The 15612-nt window shown below is 40.9% G+C and overlaps 1 long non-coding RNA gene across 1 annotated transcript; it reads left to right on the plus strand.

Moving 5' to 3' along the window:
• Positions 1-721: 721 nt before the first annotated feature.
• LOC125508506 lies at positions 722-4399 on the plus strand. The gene is made up of 2 exons (XR_007283545.1): positions 722-1298; positions 1767-4399. It is a non-coding gene; the product is annotated as an uncharacterized LOC125508506 (long non-coding RNA).
• Positions 4400-15612: the final 11213 nt, after the last annotated feature.

A 15612-nucleotide genomic window follows, 5' to 3' on the forward strand; every position in this document is an offset into this window, starting at 1 on the left:
GATTGAGTCTTTAAGGATTTGAGAACACTCAATGTATGTCTTGCATGTGCTTATTTGTGGTGACAATGGGATATTCACGTGATCCACTTGATGTATGTCTTGGTGATCAACTTGCGAGTTCCGTGACCTCGTGAACTTATGCATAGGGGTTGGCACACATTTTCATCTTGACTCTTCGGTAGAAACTTTGGCGCACTCTTTGAAGTTCTTTGTGTTGGTTGAATAGATGAATCTGAGATTGTGTGATGCATTTAAACCATTAAGGAGGCTAGCCAACTCGCATGGAGAAGGCTCCCCCGATTTGCATCCTTCCTGGCTGTTCGGTCCTGGTCAACGAGGTCCTTTTTTTTCCTGATGCCCGTTTGATTGTCACTGGAAAACGTGTGTCGTTTTGACCGCGCAGTGAATTATGGACGGAGAATGACATGTGGGCTCATGCGGGATCTGATTGGCTGGGTTTCCCTTTTTTGGGTGCATGGGTAGCCTCTCCTGCTGTGCCGCGTGCGCACGTCGTGGGCACTGCGCCGTTCCCGGTTCCCGCTCGTCCTCTTGTTCGTCTGTCTGTTGGTGCAGCTGCAAGTGGGTCTACCTGCTCCTTGATCCCACATGTTGGTCTGATGAGTGTGGCTTTTTCGTGTGAGCGCTGCCTCCCGCGTCGCGTCCTGGGTCAAATGCGCGCTGCCTACGTTATGGGGAGCAGTTGCACAGGGATGGGCCGATGCGTGTGTATCCCAGCTTATGCACCCGTGTCTGCCCTATAGTGATGACGGGTGGGCTGAAGTTGCTCCTGGTCCCATTCGTCGGTGGCCCTGGCTGAGCGACTCGTCGTGGTCGGGATTCGCCCGTGTGCCGCGCTTGCCCTGCGGAACGTGCAAAAGGGTCAAAACCCTAGCCGCCAGCAGTTCTCGTCAAGCTTCCGCCCCGGCCCCTCCCTGCTCTCTCCTCTCCCACGCCGCCACCCTCGAGCCCGCGCCACCTCCACCTCGTCTCCTCCCCGCTCCCAACTCTCCAACGCTGCCGCCCTCAATGCCTCGTAAGGGACGCTGTCGACACGTCGGGGATACGCAGCGACGGAGCTCAGCCGGAGCACAGCAGAAACCCACTCCTAACCCTATTCGCTCGATTGACAAGAGCAGGGCAACAGATTGGATCGAGGGCGCCTTGGCCTGGCCTGGCCGCCGCTGCCACCTGGATTCACTAGCCGATGTGTGGAGTTGCCCTGGCCGCCGCCTCGAGTCACCTCCGTCGCCGCCGCGAGTCAGCTCCACCATTGGCGCCAGGAATCTCGTCCCAACAAGGTAACTTCCTCCAAATCCCTGCTCTCCCTGGTCCTACTGCCCTGCTTGATGCGTGTGTGTTGTGTGCGTTTAGCCATGATCTCCTACTTTTACAGGTACCATACGCCTCACTTCCGATCTTTAGATCTCCATTTCGTGAATGCGGTGTTTTGGTTTCGTCAGATTACTATCTGTATTTGGGGATTAGCTACGAATTGATGTTTTTAGTTCGAGCGTGGAATGGATACTCGGCAGTGGTGATTTAGATCTTTTTGTAGAACAGAATGATTAACTCGGTCTATTTCTGAAGAACTGCAGTGTAGATGATATATATATGAATGATTGTAATACTGAAAATGCAAAAAATTCAGTATGGTGTAATGATGGTCAGTGGGGTGTGACTTTTTTGATGGCATTGCCCAGTGCAGTTTTTGGTTTCTACTGAGTGGTACCATGTTCTGAGATTTTTTTTTTTGTTGCTATCTCCAGGAAAATTCCTAGGGATTTGATTGATGGAGGCATCACTATTTGGCGCTGGATTATCCATTTTTGCAGCACCAACAATGTTGTTTTTGTTTGGAATGGCCAATTCTCAATTTCTAAATCAGCTATGCTATACTTCTTGTCAGGTTACATTACCTTGCTTGGTTTTCAATCTATATGTAGCACAAAAATAGGTGACATGGTTGGTTTGTAGGTTACACTAAGGAACACCACCATAAGGAAAAGGGCATTGCACTTCTTTGTTTATATTTGGTCTGTTCCTATTCGGTTTGCTGTAGTACTTAATTGCTACACCATTTCAAGTTTCTTGCTGTTTTCATTGTATTCAGTTATGATATATTTTTCAACTATACAAGCACTTGGGGAAGTCAGGAAAACTGAACCAAAGACAAACACTTTTACTGGTGATGTTGGTGCTTTTTTTAACTGGGATGTGAAAGATGCATCTTATCCCCTGAGATATATTGCCTTTAATTTCTTGATTTTTCCCTGACATGCTAATATAGAGCCAGATATGCATGATTCATCATACACATTACAGTCAATTATCCATTGGACTCTTTTGTCCATAGAGGTGATTTTGTTTGGACCAATAGTCTAGGTAGTGACATTTTGATCGATAAGGCACAAGTTTATTTTCTTTTTCACTTGGGCCACACTAAAGTAAGAATCACTGTCAGTGAAAAGAAGGCATACAAATCATGAAGTTTTTGCCTTGGTTGTGTCTGTGTGCCTCGTTTAGTTGTCACTTATTTATTTCTAGGAAGTTATTCAATTCTCATCGAGCTTTCCTTGTGCTTTCCATTACTAAAGAAGAAATTTAAATACGCAAGATTTTTAATATCTGGGGAGGTGAGAGGAGATGAAAAAGGGCTGTAAGGGCGTACTTTGGTGCATCTCTGGCAAATGATGTCTGGATCCATCTGACGCTCTTCCAAGCAGAGCAGTGCAGATTTGCTGACTGGTACAACATCTAAACCTTGGCTACTCTAGCTTCTTTTTACATCTCTTAGTATCAACAAATAAGTAGGTTACAGTATATACTTGAAGATTGCAGCAGGCACAAAATGCTTGGCTAACCAGCCGGTTAATAGAGTTGTGCCTATGAAGGGTCAGTAGAGTAGTTGGTTTTTTCTAAAATAAATGAGGATTAGTTTGGTTGCCATGTGACGGTAAGGCCAGAATGGTGGTACTGAAAAGTGGTTCTGTAATGGTCATATGTGTTCTAGAGTTGGAACTTGATTCTTTTTAAGTTGGAGTGGCTAGGTTGTCTATATGTATTGCATTATTTTTCTACGGTGTACTGCTCTTTCTAATGATTTTTTAAAGTTCAGTATTTAAGTTTACGGCATTATTCTGCGGCTTACTGTTCTTTCTACAGCATACTGTTAATATCTTATGCTTTTCAACATTACACGGTTGAAACCTTCTGTATAAGATCTTGCGCTTTCAACATCTGCTCATGGCGCTGTATGTATTCTGCTATGAACTGTTTACATTATAGAGAGTTGTGGTACTGACATTTGTACGATTCCTTTTAGCTGATGTTGGTTGCTCATACTGACAAAGGTGCGCGTTAACAAATGATTGCAGAGCAGTGGAGAAACATGTTTCTACGATTGTGCCAGCTTGATATATGAGTAGGAGATAGTTGATAAAGGTGTACCTGTTGTAGGAGATTATTAGTTGATTACCTGCTTCTATGCGGTGAACAAATGAGTAAGCAATTTTAGTTGATAAAGGTGTAGGCAACGCACCTTTTTTCTTCATTTTTTGTTTTGTACATCAAAGATGTTTAGCCTTTCCTGAATATCTTAATTGTAAAACAGTCTTGATGCAATTTTTGAACCATTCAGTCTGTTTTGTTCGTGCAGTTCATGGTACCACATCTGCAGGCTACATCTTGTGTAGATTTGGCTACCACATTATATGATGATGTTTCACTTTGCTCAGTCAAAATTTCAGAATTTTTTTGAATTGAACATCTTTTTGTAGACATACAAAAATGGTCAGCATTTTCTACATCGCCCTGATAACCAATTCAAGCTATTTTCTGCCTAAACTGTTGTGTACCTATGAGATGAGATCATGGGATAACTCACACATGAGACCTGTGTATTATACTCCCTTTGATCCAAATTAAGTGTCGAGGATTTAGTTCAAAAACCACGACACTTATTTTTGATCGGGGGGAGTAGTATTTAAGAGATTCCTTGCATATGCATGATTCAGAAAAGTACAGTGTGGGATGCCCTTATAAACTCATGAAATCTGATCCTGACAGTGACATGATTTACTCTGTTTGATCGAACAGGTCGAAGCCAAAGCTGTTTTTATTTAATCTGATGATGTCCCTGCTGCTTGCAGCTGTAAGCAAGGAAATTGACTACAAGTTTCAATGTCAACCTGAATTTTTATTGTGGATGTTTGAGCGCCAACCTAGATTTTGTTTAAGCTACTACAAAAAGAACTTTTAGGATGATTAGCTGTAGTACTGTGACAAATAATCAGGAAAGATTATTTTGTAGGATGATCATTGTATTCCATAATAATATTATAGCCGCTGGCCGAACAATGAAGGTTGCACTGCAACTACTCGACTACAAGTTTTATGTGGAGTTTTGTTGTACAACTTGCACGAACTCAGTGAGATCAGGAATCATCATTGCTCACATTTTTTCTCTTGAATGGGAGGTGTCACCGCCGCATTTTTCTCTGGGAATCAACTATGTTTCAAACATTGTGTGTGGGCTCACCTTCAAAATGTGGCAACGGGCCATGCCCATATGGCCATATATGATCAAACAAACCAAACCGACATGTGTATACTAAACCGTCTTTAGATGCTTCAATTTCCATAAAATGGTTTCTTGTATTTCTCCCTCTTCTCTGCATTGTTGTGAGTGCAACTGTCTAAAGCTGAAGGTATTCAGTTCTTCTCTATGCCAGGACGTTCAGGGTGTGTTTGATAGCAAAATATTATATAAACCAAAGTATTATAAACTACAGTATTTTTGCTTATAGGTGTGAGATACCATAGTTTTATCAAAACAAATTATTTTGCAGTATTCACAATACATAGAACATGTTTGGTTGTTGCCGCATAACGCTGTAAATTTTGCTGTTTAGCCATTGTGTTTAAGCACTCAGCAGCTCTGTTTTAAAAAAAGAGGTTTGGGGTTCTTTTTTTTATGCAGAGAAAAAACTGCAGTTTGTCCAATACTACAATATTAAAAGCACAGTTGTTAGGGGCAACCAAACAGCTCACTGTAAATAAAACCGTGGTAATCTCAAAAACTGTAGTATTCTCAAAATATTTAGAAAATACTTTGCTATCAAACAGGGCCTCAATGTCATAACAAATTTTAGGATCCAAGCAAAACATTTTGCTATCCGTCTGAATTACTTCTTTCAAGATGATACAAACTGAGTTTACAAGGGGAGGATCTTTTACCTGCGAGCCCATCCTATTCCCTTCTGAGCTGTTAACGCTAGGGCTACCTGAATCGCCCTTTGTACTGTCGGTAGAAAATAATGCGTCTCCTTCCTCTTCAACAATGGCAAGTACAGTCAAATATTAGTACCCTAATTCCTAATGGTAAAACCTACTTCTACTAGTGAAGTCAGATATTCTTAACACTTTGGGGGTTGACACTCTACTCTTAATTCAAAAATAAAATCGGTGGAAAAATGCAAATATTCATCGCGTGCATGGTTTTAAAAGGGACTTTGCGCCATTTGGTGCAATTGGTCATCCGAAATTGTTTTTGGGGCAGTGAGTTATACAATTTTTTTTCAAACTCGGATTTCGCAATGTGGTGGACAGTTTCAAAATAGCATGGTTTAATACATGGGCTTTCTACTATGAGTATCGAATATGTCGTTGAAAAATAAAACTATTTTTTTATCGACAACATGGCTTTAGCGGGTCTCTGCGCCATTTGGCGCAACAGGTCAACTAGTATCGTATAATCATACCCACGGATACTTGAGGTGACATTGGAGTATCTAGGTGGGTTTTGGTTGATTTGTGTCTTAAGGTGTTATTCTAGTACGAACTCTAGGATAGATTGAACGGAAAGAATAGCTTCGTGTTATTTTATTACGGACTCTTGAATAGATTGATCAGAAAGGATAACTTTGAGGTGGTTTCGTACCCTACAACAATCTCTTCGTTTGTTCTCCGCTATTAGTGACTTTGGAGTGACTCTTTGTTGCATGTTGAGGGATAGTTATATATCCAATTATGTCATTATTGTTGAGAGAACTTGCACTACTGAAAGTATGAACCCTAGGCCTTGTTTCAACGCATTGCAATATCGTTTTCACTCACTTTTATCATTAGTTATCTTGCTGTTTTTATATTTTAAGATTACAAAAACCAATATCTACCATCCATATTGCACTTGTATCACCATCTCTTCGCCGAACTAGTGCACCTATACAATTTACCATTGTATTGGGTGTGTTGAAGACACAAGAGACTCTTTGCTATTTGGTTGCAGGGTTATTTGAGAGAGACCATCTTCATCCTGCGCTTCCCACGGATTGATAAACCTTCGGCCATCCACTTGAGAGAAATTTGCTACTGTCCTACAAACCTCTGCACTTGGAGGCCCAGCAACGTCTACAAGAACAAGGTTGTGTAGTAGACATCAAGCTCTTTTCTGGCGCCGTTGCCGGGGAGGTTAGCGCTTGAAGGTATATCTTTAGATCTTGCAATCGAATCTTTTTGTTTCTTGTTTTATCACTAGTTTAGTCTATAAAAGAAAACTAAAAAATGGAATTAATGTTGCCTCATATGCTTCATCTTTTTAATGTCTTTCGTGAAAATAAGGATTTCGATAATTGTGCCAAAGTGTTAGAAGAAGAATGTATTAAAATGTTTGGCACTAAATCTTTGGATGATGAGCATGATTGCAATGTTGTTAGTATGAATTCCTTGAATACCCATGATGCTAATGATATGCAAAGCCACAAGTTTGGGTATGCTATGTTTGATGAAGATGATATCCCCCCCCAAGTTTTGATGAGCAAATTTATTTTGATGATAGCATGCCTCCTATTTATGATGATTATATTGATGAAAGTGGGTTTAAAAGAGTGTCAACTTTAGGAAGTAATGATCCCATTATTTTGGAGGGTGCTGAATCTTATTGTGATAATTATAAAAGTGGATTTGGAGAGGTCATGACTTTATTTAGTAATGATTCCACTATTTTGGAAGAGGTTCCAATTGATTATGAGAACAAAGTTGCTATCTATGATGATTATTGTGATGACTTGTATGCTATAAAGAATAATTATAACCATGAAACTTGTCATCATGATTTTAATTTTCAATTGGATTATGCCTCATATGATAGTTATTTTGTTGAGTTTGCTCCCACCATTCCGAATGAGAAGAATTTTGCTTATGTGGAGAGTAATAAAATCTATATGCTTGTGCATCATGAAAAGAATGATTTATGTGATGATTATATTGTTGAATTCATTCATGCTACTACTGAGAATTATTATGAGAGAGGAATATATGCTTGTAGGAATTGCAATAATATCAAGTTTCCTCTGTACGTGTTGAAAATCTTGAAGTTATGCTTGTTTTACTTTCCTATGCAAGTTCATTCTTGTTCCCACAAGTTGTTTGCTCAAAAAATCTCTATCCATAGGAAGTGGGTTAGACTTAAATGTGCTAGTCATATTCTTCATGATGCTCTCTTTATGTTTTAATTCTTATCTTTTATGTGAGCATCATTGAAATCATCATGCCTAGCTAGGGGCATTAAACGTAAGCGCTTGTTGGGAGGAAACCCAATTTTATTTTTGTTCTATGCTTTTTGCTCATGTTTAGTAATAAATAATTCATCTAGCCTCTGTTTAGATGTGGTTTTATGTTTTGATTATTGTTTGTGCCAACTAGAACCTTTGGGAAGACTTGGGTGAAGTCTTTGCGATCTTGCTGTAAAAAATAGAAACTTTTGCGCTCACGAGATTAGCTGCCATTTTTTACTGGAGAGTGCGTTTAGGTTGATTATTTCTGCAGATGATTAATAGACAAATTCCTCAGGTCCACCAATTTATTTCAGAATTTTTGGAGTGACAAAAGTATTTGAATGATACAGATTACTACAGACTGTTCTGTTTTTGACAGATTCTGTTTTCATTGTGTTGTTTGCTTATTTTGATGAATCTATGAGTAGTATCGGAGGGTATGAACCATAGAGAAGTTGGAATGCATTAGATATTACACGAATATGAATTTAGAATGAGTTCACAACAGTACCTAAGTGGTAATTTATTTTCTTATACTAACGGAGCTTACGAGTTTTCCGTTAAGTTTTGTGTTGTGAAGTTTTCAAGTTTTAGGTAAAGATTCGATGGACTATGGAATAAGGAGTGGCAAGAGCATAAGCTTGGGGATGCCCAAGGCACCCCAAGGTAAATATTAAAGGACAACCAAGAGCCTAAGCTTGGGGATGCCCCGGATGGCATCCCCTCTTTCGTCTTCGTTCATCGGTAACTTTACTTGGAGCAATATTTTTATTCACCACATGATATGTGTTTTGCTTGGAGCATCATTTTATTTTATTTTGTTTTGCTTGCTGTTTGAATAATATCCCAAGATCTGAAATTCTTAAATGTTAGAGAGTCTTCACATAGTTACGTAATTATTCAACTACTCTTTGATCTTCACTTATATCTTTCGAAGTAGTTTGTCATTTGCTCTAGTGCTTCACTTATATCCTTTTAGAGCACGTCGTAGTTTTATTTTATAGAAATTATTGATCTCTAATGCTTCACTTATATTATTTTGAGATTCTTTTAGAACAGCATGGTAATTTGCTTTGGTTATGAAATTAGTCCTAATATGATAGGCATCCAAGATGGGTATAATAAAAACTTTCATATAGAGTGCATTGAATACTATGAGAAGTTTGATACTTGATAATTGTTTTGAGATATAAAGATGGTGATATTAGAGTCGTGCTAGTTGAGTAATTGTGAAATTGAGAAATACTTGTGTTAAGGTTTGTAAGTCCTATAGCATGCACGTATGGTAACCGTTGTGTGACAATTTTGAAGCATGATGTGTTCTTTGATTGCTTTCCTTATGAGTGGCGGTCAGGGACGAGCGATGGTCTTTTCCTACCAATCTATCCCCCTAGGAGCATGCGTGTAGTGCTTGGTTTTGATGACCTGTAGATTTTTGCAATAAGTATGTGAGTTCTTTATGACTAATGTTGAGTCCATGGATTATACGCACTCTCACCCTTCCATCATTGCTAGCTTCTTCGGTACTGTGCATTGCCCTTTCTCACCTTGAGAGTCGGTGCAAACTTCGCAGGTGCATCGAAATTCCGTGATATGATACGCTCTATCACACATAAGCCTCTTTATATCTTCCTCAAAACAGCCACCATACCTACCTATTATGGCATTTCCATAGCCATTCCGAGATATATTGCCATGCAACTTTCCACCGTTCCGTTTATTATGACACGCTTCATAATTGTCATATTAACTTGCATGATCATGTGGTTGACATCGTATTTGTGGCAAAGCCACCGCTCATAATTTTTTATACATGTCACTCTTGAATCATTGCACATCCCGGCACACCGCCGGAGGCATTCATATAGTCATATTTTGTTCTAAGTATCGAGTTGTAATTCTTGACTTGTAAGTAAGTAAAAGTGTGATGATCTTCATTATTAGAGCATTGTCCCATGTGAGGAAAAAGAATAGAAAGGCCAAAAAAAAGAGAAGGCCCAAAAAACAAAGAAACAAAAAGAGAGAAAAAGAGAGAAGGGGCAATGCTACTATCCTTTTACCACACTTGTGCTTCAAAGTAGCACCATGGTCTTCATGATAGAGAGTCTCTTATTCTGTCACTTTCATATACTAGTGGGAATTTTCATTATAGAACTTGGCTTGTATAGTCCAGCAATGGGCTTCCTCAAATGCCCCAGGTCTTCGTGAGCAAGCAACTTGGATGCACACCCACTTAGTTTCTTTTGTTGAGCTTTCAGACATTTATAGCTCTAGTGCATCCGTTGCATGGCAATCCCTACTCCTCGCGTTGACATCAATTGATGGGCATCTCCATAGCCCATTGATTAGCCGCGTCGATGTGAGACTTTCTCCTTTTTTGTCTTCTCCACACAGCCTCCATCATCATATTCCGTTCCACCTATAGTACTATGTCCATGGCTCACGCTCATGTATTGCATGAAAGTTGAAATTTTTTGAGAATACCAAAGTATAAAACAATTGCTTGGCTTGTCATTGGGGTTGTGCATGATGGGAGCATTTTGTGTGCAGAAAATGAAACATGGCCAAACTATATGATTTTGTAGGGATGAGCTTTCTTTGGCTATGTTATTTTGAGAGGACATAATTGCTTGGTTAGTATGCTTGAAGTATTATTGTTTTTATGTCAATATTAAACTTTTGTCTTGAATCTTATGGATCTGAATATTCTTGCCACAATAGAGAAGATTACATTGATGAATATGTCAGGTAGCATTCCACATCAAAAATTATGTTTTTATCATTTACCTACTCGAGGACGAGCAGGAATTAAGCTTGGGGATGCTTGATACGTCTCCAACATAACTATAATTTTTGATTGTTCCATGCTATTATGTTATCCATCTAGGATGTTTTATATGCATTTATATGCTATTTTATATGATTTTTGGGACTAACCTATTAACCTAGAGCCTAGTGCCAGTTTTTGTTTTTTCCTTATTTTTGAGTATCACAGAAAAGAAAAACCAAACGGAGTCCAATTGACCTGAAATTTCACGAAGATTATTTTTGGACCAGAAGAAGCCCACGACGTATCGGAGATGGACCAGAAGAGTCCCGAGGCACCCACGAGGGTGGGGGCGCGCCCCCTACCTCGTGGCCGCCTCGGAGACCCCCCTAACTTGTTCCCAATGCCAAAAATCCCTATAAATATAGAAATCCCCGAAAAGAAATCTAGATCGGGAGTTCCGCCGCCGCAAGCCTCTGTAGCCACCGAAAACCAATCTAGGCCTGTTCTGGCACCCTGCCGGAGGGGGGAATCCCTCTCCGGTGGCCATCTTCATCATCACGGCGCTCTCCATGACGAGGAGGGAGCAGTTCACCCTCGGGGCTGAGGGTATGTACCAGTAGCTATGTGTTTGATCTCTCTCTCTCTCTCGTGTTCTTGATTCGGCAAGATCTTGATGTATCGCGAGCTTTGATATTATAGTTGGATCTTATGATGTTTCTCCCCCTCTATCTCTTGTAATGGATTGAGTTTTCCCTTTGAAGTTATCTTATCGGATTGAGTCTTTAAGGATTTGAGAACACTCGATGTATGTCTTTGAAGGAAATATGCCCTAGAGGCAATAATAAAGTTGTTATTTATGTTTCCTTATATCATGATAAATCTTTATTATTCATGCTAGAATTGTATTAACCGGAAACTTAGTACATGTGTGAATACATAGACAAACAAAGTGTCACTAGTTTGCCTCTACTTGACTAGCTCGTTGAATCAATGATGGTTATGTTTCCTAACCATAGACATGAGTTTTCATTTGATTAACGGGATCACATCATTAGAGAATGATGTGATTGACTTGACCCATCCGTTAGCTTAGCACGATGATCGTTTAGTTTGTTGTTGTTCCTTTCTCCATAACTATACATGTTCCTATGACTATGAGATCATGCAACTCCCGAATACCGGAGGAACACTTTGTGTGCTACCAAACGTCACAACATAACTGGGTGATTATAAAGGTGCTCTACAGCTGTCTCCGATGGTGTTTGTTGAGTTGGCATGGATCAAGATTAGGATTTGTCACTCCGATTGTCGGAGAGGTATCTCTGGCCCCTCTCGGTAATGTACATCACTATAAGCCTTGCAAGCAATGTAGCTAATGAGTTAGTTACAGGATGTAGCATTATGAAACGAGTAAAGAGACTTGCCGGTAACGAGATTGAACTAGGTATTGAGATACCGACGATCGAATCTCGGGCAAGTAACATACCGATGACAAAGGGAACAACGTATACCGTTATGCGGTTTGACCGATAAAAATCTTCGTAGAATATGGAGGAGCCAATATGAGAATCCAGGTTCCTCTATTGGTTATTGACCGGAGACATGTCTCAGTGATGTCTACATAGTTCTCGAACCCGTAGGGTCCGCGCGCTTAACGTTCGGTGACGATCGGTATTACGAGTTTATGTGTTTTGATGTACCGAAGGAAGTTTGGAGTCCCAGATTTGATCACGGACATGACGAGGAGTCTCGGAATGGTCGAGATGTAAAGATCGATATACTGGAAGCCTATATTTGGACATCGGAATGGTTCCAAGTGGTTCAGGCATTTTTCCGGAGTACCGGGAGGTTACCGGAACCTCCCGGGGAGTATATGGGCCTTATTGGGCCTTAGTGGAATAGAGGAGAGGGATGGGAAAAGAGGGAGGTGCGCCCCCCAAGCCCAATCTGAATTGGGAGGGGGGCCGGCCCCCCTTTCCTTCCTTCCTTCCTACTCCTACTTGGAAGGGGGGAATCCTACTCTCGGAGGGAGTAGGACTTCCCTAGGGCGCGCCATAGAAATGTCCGGCCCTCCCCCTCCTCCACTCCTTTATATACAGGGGAGGGGGGCACCCCATGGACACACAAGCTGATCATTGATCTTTTAGCCATGTGCGGTGCCCCCTCCACCATAATCCACCTCGGTTATATCGTAGCGGTGCTTAGGCGAAGCCCTGTTCCGGTAGCAACATCATCACCGTCATCACGCCGCCGTGCTGACGAAACTCTCCCTCGAAGCTCTACTGGATCGTGAGTTCGCGGGACGTCACCGAGTTGAACATGTGTAGATCGCGGAGGTTCCGTACCTTCGGTGCTAGATTGGTCGATCGTGAATACGTACGACTACATCAACCGCGTTGTCATAACGCTTCCACTTACGGTCTACAAGGGTACGTAGATGATACTATCCCCTCTCATTGCTATGCATCACCATGATCTTGCGTGTGCGTAGGAAAATTTTGAAATTACTGCGTTCCCCAAAAGTGGCATCCGAGCCATGTTTATGCGTAGATGTTATATGCATGAGTAGAACACAAAGGAGTTGTGGGCGTAGGTATACACATATTGCTTGCCGTCACTAGTTGATTCTTGATTCAGCGGCATTGTTGGATGAAGCGGCCCAGACCGACATTATGCGTACGCTTACGTGAGACTGGTTCTACCGACGTGCTTCACACATAGGTGGCTAGTGGGTGTCTGTTTCTCCAACTTTAGTTGAATCAGTTTCAATGAACAGGGTTCTTTCTGAAGATCAAAAAGCAATCACTATACCGCATTGTGGTTTTTGATGCGTAGGTAAGAACGGTTCTTGCTCAGCCCGTAGCAGCCACATAAAACTTGCAACAACAAAGTAGAGGACGTCTAACTTGTTTTTGCAGGGCATGTTATGATGTGATATGGTCAAGACATGATGCTAAATTTTATTTTATGAGATGATCATGTTTTGTAACACAGTTATCGGCAACTGGCAAGAGCCATATGGTTGTCGCTTTATTGTATGAAATGCAATCGCCATGTAATTGCTTTACTTTATCACTAAGCGGTAGCGATAGTCATAGAAGCAATATTTGGCGAGACAACAACGATGCTTCGATGGAGATCAAGCTGTCAAGCCAGTGACGATGGTGATCATATCGGTGCTTTGGAGATGGAGATCAAAGGCACAAGATGATGATGGCCATATCATATCACTTATATTGATTGCATGTGATGTTTATCCTTTATTCATCTTATTTTTCTTAGTTCAGCGGTAGCATTACAAGATGATCTCTCACTAAATATCAAGGTATAAATGTTCTCCCTGAGTATGCACCATTGCTATAGTTCGTCGTGCCGAGACACCACGTGATGATCGGGTGTGATAAGCTCTATGTTCACATACAACGGGTGCAAGCCAGTTTTGCTCATGCAGAATACTCGGGTTAAACTTGACGAGCCTAGCATATGCAGATATGGCCTCGGAACACTGGAGACCGAAAGGTCGAGCATGAATCATATAGTAGATATGATCAACATAGTGATGTTCACCATTGAAAACTTGCAGCGACCAGACCTCAAACAGTCTGATCTCTGTGCATCAATGTCATCCCTGGATCGGTAATGCTGACACGCACAGTACTTGAGGATTTATAACAGAGTAGTAATCACACACTTATTACATCAAATGTCTCAAAAGAGAACTTATTACAATAAATATGGCTTAAGGCGATAATACGATAACATCGAAAGGCTTGGAAGATAAAGTGAGTCCATCAACTCCAACGGCATCACTGAGTGAAAGACCACGACCTAAGGCTCCTTACTCATCGTCTGAAAAGTCTACAACATGATACGTTGCAGACCGAAACGGGTCAGCACATGGAATATGCTGGCAATGTAACACAAGAGAGTAATGACCAGAATAATGCTATCACTACATGCATATATGGCTGGTGGAGGCTGTATGGTTAATATGTTTTGCGGAAAGCCAATTTTTTCCTACAACTAAGGAATAAATTTTATTTAACTATCACGGTGGTTGTTAAACATTGAGAAGGTTCACCCAACTCAATCCCAATTAAGCATCATCATTAAACCCAATCAAATTATATTAAGAGTTATGAGATCCACATGATAATCCAAGAACTAGATACTCAAGATGTCCATAACCGGGGACACGGCTAACCATGATTAGTTTGTACACTCTGCAGAGGTTTGTGCACTTTTCCCCACAAGACTCGATTTCCTCCATTGAATTTCTCGCACTACATGATGTTTGAGAAACGGATGACCGAGACACAGTCTTTCCGAAGAGGTCCCCTTAACCGATAGATAGGCATGTACACCTACAATCCCCTGCATCTGCTAGCCCATCATGGAAAGGTTTCCCACAACTTACTCAACTATGACAGAGCCCATAATGGCATGTGGCTGCGCAAGGAAGTTTCTAGCATGAATAATCTTATGACCCCTTTGATCCTGGGTGGAAGTCCATAGGAGAATCACACGGTACCCCGGGATTTCCAAAAAAATACAGGCAACGCTGGGTTCCCCAGGTGCCTCAGTCCACCCAGATGTGTATTAAAGTTGCCACCTTAAGTTAACCATTAATTAACAATACTCATATCTGTCATGAATACACTCAAACCCAAACCACGTCTACGAGCATAGCATAGCAATATAAGCAACGTAGAAGTAACTCCCAAAGGTTTGATAATAAACAAGTGAATAGGTACTGCCTCATCTACTTCCCAAAACCCACAATTTAATCAGATCCTAACCATGCAATTGTTTGAGGATTGATCTAATGCAATAAAACTGGGTAGTAAAGGGATATGATCAAAGTGTTACTTGCCTTGCTGATGATCCGTGAAACCTAGAGACTCGTAGTAGCACGCTTCGCACTCCGGGTACTCTATCGCAATCAAACAAGCATACAATAAGCAATCAAGCAAAGATGCACGGGTAAAACTCAAATAAGAAGATCTAACCAGAAAGTTCAACTTAAGAACTCCGGTTTGCAAAAAGAATCAAATCAAACGAAACAACGAAACTCAAACTGCGAAAGAAACAAGCTTCGATTACTAATCTAGACTAAAGTGAAATTTTACAGTAGAAAAAACTTGTTTAAGTTGATTAAACAGAAAGAGGGCTTCGAGACAAAACTCTAGGCGCTTGAATCGCCTGATTCCAACAAACGAGCGAAAAGTTAAACTAAAACGAAAATCGGATCAGAAACCGCGATCGAAAATAATCGCGAAAAATCCGAGA

The sequence above is a fragment of the Triticum urartu genome, chromosome 5, assembly GCF_003073215.2.
Source record: "Triticum urartu cultivar G1812 chromosome 5, Tu2.1, whole genome shotgun sequence".
Taxonomy (NCBI): domain Eukaryota; kingdom Viridiplantae; phylum Streptophyta; class Magnoliopsida; order Poales; family Poaceae; genus Triticum; species Triticum urartu.